The sequence below is a fragment of the Charadrius vociferus genome, unplaced genomic scaffold (genome assembly GCF_000708025.1).
Source record: "Charadrius vociferus isolate BGI_N301 unplaced genomic scaffold, ASM70802v2 scaffold183, whole genome shotgun sequence".
NCBI classification, from domain to species: Eukaryota; Metazoa; Chordata; class Aves; order Charadriiformes; family Charadriidae; genus Charadrius; species Charadrius vociferus.
The window spans coordinates 2,042,948-2,049,279 of NW_009648250.1; positions in this window are offsets into that span (position 1 = coordinate 2,042,948).

The following is a 6,332-nucleotide window of genomic DNA, read 5'->3' on the forward strand; positions in this document are numbered from 1 at the left end:
TTCTGCAGTATTTGAAAATATATTTGCTACATTTTCTGCAGATTTTAAAGTCTCGAGTCAGTATCAGTAACAGGCAGTATCCCAAAAGATATCAAAACAGTCCTGAACTCACTGACTGAACTCCCAATGCTGCAAGGGCATTTGTGCAGGCAGATATTTGTGCCAGCAGTAAGATTCTTGCAGGACAGTGTCCTTAGACAAGAAGTAATATATCAAATAGGATAAAAGAAAGGAACCAGTGAAATATAAATGGTCTTACCATACATTTGTTTCTATTGTTAATATAGATAGATGAAGATGTTCATGGAATCAAAAGGACGACATTTTTGGCTACAGCACAACAAGCTGTTTTATGTATGAGCTGTATGTAATTATAGTGAAAACAAACTTTGCTTAGAGAACATTTTTGGCTCCACTGTGCAATAATACAAAGGGCCTTTGTTATGCTCTCAGCAGAGTTATTTATGGACTGCAAAGGACTTACTAAAGGACAGTTTCATCTGATGGTATTCGTCCACTAACCCAAATTTAAATGTAGTGACTTATGTTCATACAAATCATAATTGCTAAAATGATCAACCAGACAAAGATTTCTGAAACTAGAAATGGGATTGCTCTACAGATTCAGACCTGGAACAGCAGTAAAGAGTGGGGTTTCAGATCCAGGACTTTGAATAAGCCAGAATGGAAAATGCGACAAAAGGCTTTGCATAATTCACATCAATTATAATCATCTTCAGTTGAATTGAAAATGAGGCTCTTGGTCTTTTAAATGGAAAAAAAGGTCGTGGAGAGCAGAGGGAGCTAACTGTCTTTTGGGAAGAAAGGAATCCCAGGGCAAAGTGGGTTTGTGAACATCTGTGAGAAGCTCCTACGGGACCTTATGAAGCTAGGTAAGGGGACTGTGCTTTCCTCTGGCTCACCTAAAACTGCCGTTACATTAAAGGATTACTTTCAGAAATCCTGCTTTCCCCAATTTTTTTCTGCCTGACATGTGGGACTTGGAATGCATCCAATGTCAACTTGGAATAGAAATTCTACTCCAAACTCAGCATGACCATGGACAAGCTCTTTAGGGCCATATTCAGACTACTTGCCATCAGTACAAACTTTTGGTTTCAGAACAAAAGTTGTGGCCTCTAGATTTAAGAGCGTGTCACTTGGCAATTCAGAGCACTCTTTATACAAGGCTGGAAGACCCAACTTCCCTATGGCACCAGTGGAGGAGGTATTTATGATAGTGGAGGTGACTTGAACTGGTCTGAATGTAGTCCCTGTTCATTCTTTTGATTTGGCTTTCCAGCTGTAAAATAGATGGTCAGTACTTATTTGCCTCACTGGGTTCCTGTAAAATTAAACACTTTAAAAGACTATGAAGCTCTGAGATATTGCAAGAAGGGAGGTTATATAAATGTAATCCAATTATATAAGCTTCTTCAGATGAATTGCACTTTCATTACCATAACCTTCTGCTACATCCTTGTTGTTTATTCATGCTATTAGTGGTTGCAGAGACTAGATGTTATTTCAGATGAGGAATCCCAGTCTTATTTTCTTTACTCTGAAGAATTTTGTTTTGGTCATGCAAACTGCTTGCAGGTCACATTGGCTCCATCCATAGTTGCAAACACTGAATGCTTCTAACCATCGGGGCCAGTTTTCTGAAGAATTTCAGAATTTATTTTCTGTAGCATCTCCCTCCTTGCCATTTCCAGGATCCCCTATGCCCTATAGCTACCATCTAACTCAAAGTTCATCGTGATTGAAATGGTAAATGACAACACCCACTGTTTGGACAGAAGGAGGTACATTTAGTAGGCTCAGGAAATAAGTAGACCAACTTGGCATCATCATCAGTTCACTGTTTACAAACTATTCCTTGACATCATGCTGTTCTTTAGTTATTAACCAAATAAATAACTGTAATAGTTAACAATTTAGTTACTAACCAAAAGCACCAGATTCTAAGCAAGTCCTTGTTGTTCTGAGTGATCGATGGCGCTGTTCTTTTGTTTCCTTTAGAAACCGCTGAGGGGCAGCAGGTTTTCACATGGAAAATATTACTGTCTTTCATGTGTAAGGAAATCTTGAGCTGTAAGTACCACACATTTTATTATTTTAATGAATTCCATGTGTCAGGTCACTGAAAATTATAACAAAAATGTTACTATGTTCTCTATGAGAACATGTATGTTCTCTATGAGCAGAAAAAAACTGAAGAATATCCTACCAGATGTGTCTGCAAATCACCTTTTATAGCTGTAGGGTGCCCATAGGATTGGATTCGTAAGTAAGTCTATCACATGCACAACACACATTTAGGCACTACTTTTAGAAATGAGGCCAGGATATTGGGACAAAAGAATGCAAAGAGCTTTGATTTATTAGCTACAACTAGCTAGCTGAGTGATAGAATAGACTATGTTACTCAGAAATCTCTTTATGCTTTAGATAAATAACTGTTTGTTAACCAGACACCCTATTAAAACAGATCCTGTTCTAGCCAGACTATTAAACTGAGCCATGAACAGTGAAGACATACCTCATAGTGAGCACAGTTTATCCTTACTTTTAGTGCCTCTGCTGTACTTAGCTACACTGTGTGACCTTCTGTTTGCCTTGATCCAGGCTGCTCAGCTACACCACAGGAAAACACTCCAGACCTTGGGGCTTTGGTCTGTCAGCATTGAATGCTCACCTGTGTGATATGCCTGACTATTAATAACCCAAGAGAACACTGATTTAGATCAATGGTCTGCATGTATTAGTGAGAACAGAATAGCTAATCAGGTTTGGAAAGGATTTCTACATGGTTTATGCACAAAGCTTCGAACCAAGGACCAAATCCTTGTTTTGCCAAACAGTTTTCTTCATACAATTTGAAAAGTACTGGCAGTTACCATTTGGACATGCTCCTATCTCCTTTCTGTCCTCAGCTGAGGACAACTTCCTGACACAGCTTTTCACTAGCACCTCAGGGTACTTTAAATTAAATATTCTGGTAAAAATTACAAGTAGAAACCAAAGATCTGAGTTGCTACAGTTACACCTTGGGCAGTTCATAACAATTCTGTCTACCATAAATATGAAGCATGAACAGACCATAATTCTTTACTTTCGTACAGAAAGTAAAGGAAGTAAAGGAAGCCTTCCTTCCACAGGTTTACATGACAAAACTGATGAACTATTTTAATTTTCTAGCCAAAGGCAACTGGAGTTTGAGTTGTCCTGGCCACTCTCTTACACCTTTGCAACATTCCGTATTCTCACATGTCGGACGAAGCTAGTGGGTAAGAGTCAGGTGTATTGACTTCATGCCACCCAAGGATTGCTTCATTTCCAGGCAAACACAGCTAATCCGGTTTCTGTCCCTTTGTGCTGCTGTATCAGTGTGAATAGAAGGGAGCACATACGGCTTCAGGTCCAAAAAAAAACCAAAAACCAAGGCAAATCGTCTTTCAGGTCAATGGTGCAAATACTCATTATCTTTAAGAGTCCTGTCTGCCTAGCAGAACCAGCAGAACCAGTCACATTAGACATAGGTGTAGCAGTATGGAAGTAGGGTGGAATAACAATGATTTGTCTGAGACAAGAATTCTCATATGAATAAAAGCATTGGGAAAGGCAGTAGAAGGTTTAAAGAATATAGCCTCAATTTACTCTTCAATTGTGGGGCAGACTTGCCAGGATATCAGACAATCCTGGCAAGGTCTAGCCTTGAGGACTGCAGCGCCTATCAGATCATCTAAATTCTGCCCTGTTGTGTGGTAGATGCAGTGCTGTATGACATTTAATTTTACACACAGTGTCTTTTTGCCTCTGCATTACTTACTGTGTAGGACAAACACACAAGTAGGCAGATTTAAGGACATCTGGTTAAATTTCTTAACTACCAAAAACTAAACTTTGGAAGTTTGTATTCTAATAATGTTGGGACTTCAGAGTGGTGTTAAAAGGGAGACAAGGAAAAGGTAGTGTTTAGATATAAATTTTACATTTGTTAACTACCTTCCAGCTTTTTTCTCCACTGTCCTGTGCCTTATAATTTAAAATTTGTTTGTCTATACTGTAAGCCTTATGATTTTATTAAAATAAGAGCTGACCTGGCCATATTCAAAGAAAACTTCAGCCCTACCCTTTTATTCTGGCAGAAAAATAAGACTGAAACGTTACATAATTGAAGACTTAACTAGCTTTGACAGTTCTTGTAAAGAAAACATTCCTGTTAAGTAACAAATACAAGTGTAATTAAGTCTGTTCTGAAATTAAATAGAAATTAATTGCTCTTCGGATTTCTGTCCATGTATACAAACCTGAGAAGGCATTTGAGGTTCCACTTTCCCCCGTCCTGCAGCCATACAAAGAGTCGCCAGGAGGCAGTATTTGCACAGGTTGCTACGAGCCTCCGTGTTTACAGTACCATTTGATGAGATTTCGTCATATAGAAAAAGTCTGAGCAGAAATTATAGTGAGAAACAAAATTTTTAAAAAGTCTTTTGCCTTAATGGGACACATCTTTGATTTTCCATGAAGCTGTTGTACTATGATACTACCGAGAAATGCTTTTTTTACAGAAAGGTTTGTAGGAAGAGCCAGCAGGATATTTCAGCAGGCCAGCTGACATAATTGAAAAGAGCACACAAACTTTCCTGCATACAAGCCTTTCCTTTTACAGGAAAAGACTTCTCTTCCAAATGTGGCAGAAGAATACTGCTGCTTTACCCGAAGACTAGTACCGTCTTTTTATTCTCGTTTTTTCTTGGGTGGAACTGCCTTACTTTATTTTTTATTAGAAATAAAAATTGATCAAGGGAATTTTTGTAACACCTACTATAAAGCTTGCTATGCTGTCTGCCAAAAGGCAAAACTAGCCTACTGGGCTGAACAAGTTTGGTGTCTTTCTAGCACTCTTTTGATTTGCAAACCAGTAAATTGCAAAGCAAGGCTTATTTGCTTTTAACCATTTCCCTCCTGTGTTTAAGTTGTCACTTGATCTCTTTCTTCAATTGCACTGAAATGGTGACATGCAAATGTTTGCAAATGAATGTTACAAGACACTCTTGAACGACCCACCAATAACTGGTAAGGCTTGTAATGCATTTTTTGATTGATGCATGTTTGCTGTTGCTTTGGTAGTTGTGATATAGAATCATGCTTCTTCTCCCTATTCCAAACAGACGTTTCTTTAATCTGCTTTGAAATTAGTTTCTTAGTAACTACCCTCCACTCTGAGTGCATCTAGTTCTGTTACCCAAATTTGCTTTTTTTTTTTTTTTCAGATTTACAACTTTTCTGAACACAGGAACTCTGAGTGAAGTTGACCAAAATATATGGAAAGTCCATCTACAGATTCCTAAAGTTGGGATGTAATTGATCGTTGTCTGTCTCAAGAGTTGTGTATATACAGAGGTATACACTGTGGACCAAATGTAGTATCATAATTCCATGAAATTGTATGTAGTGAGGGTTGATATCTCATATAAAATTTACACCAGATACCATGTTTCTCAATAAAGTGGAATATAAAGAAAAGGTAATGAAGAATTTTTGTGTTAAAGCAAGGCACTGAAATAATACATTCTATGATAATATTCTGCCCATCCTGTTTCAATGGTGTCTATACTTATAATTTAGTGCATTGCAGGATTGAATGAGATTAGTCTATGTTTGATATTTATAAAGTCGATAGAGTAGAACAAGACAGATATATGAATCCACTTCTTTTAATGCTTAGGTTAAAGAGTGTCACTGAACCTGCCACTGCATTTGTGTAAGGAGTTGAAAAAGAAGGCATGAGCTACAAAACACTTTAGAAGGAACTTTGTGGTATGTGGAGATTTCAGATTTGGTAGAATTCCTAGAAAACTCTCTTTTCAAAAAAGCAGGGAAAAAAACTGGGTTTTCTGTGATTTTGTACCTTACGCCAAAATTGCCTTCTTTACAAAACAACCGTCCGTGCTTTCCTGCAGTTTACAGACTAGACCAGTCACCTGACCATTAAAAAGCAGGGGTTTAGGCCTTTTTTTGCATGGGGTTCTGGAAAACGTTGGAGCTGACTGAAAATGTAGCCATCTTCTCATGTGCAGCATAGAGAGCAACCTTGTAGATTCTGAAGTTTATGATTTGTTCAGATCCCTCTGGTCCTGACATTCAGCCTCATGAGTAAAGGTTTATTCTTGAGATAGCAAAGACTTTGGATTTTCTCTTCTGGATCTGAATTTCCAAGGTTTAGATCACTTCACTTCTGCTTCCAGGTAAAAAAAAATAAAACAAAAGATAGAGGTAGAAAGCTCTAGGAAAAGATCTGATGGAGGTGATCTCTGGGTTTGTAA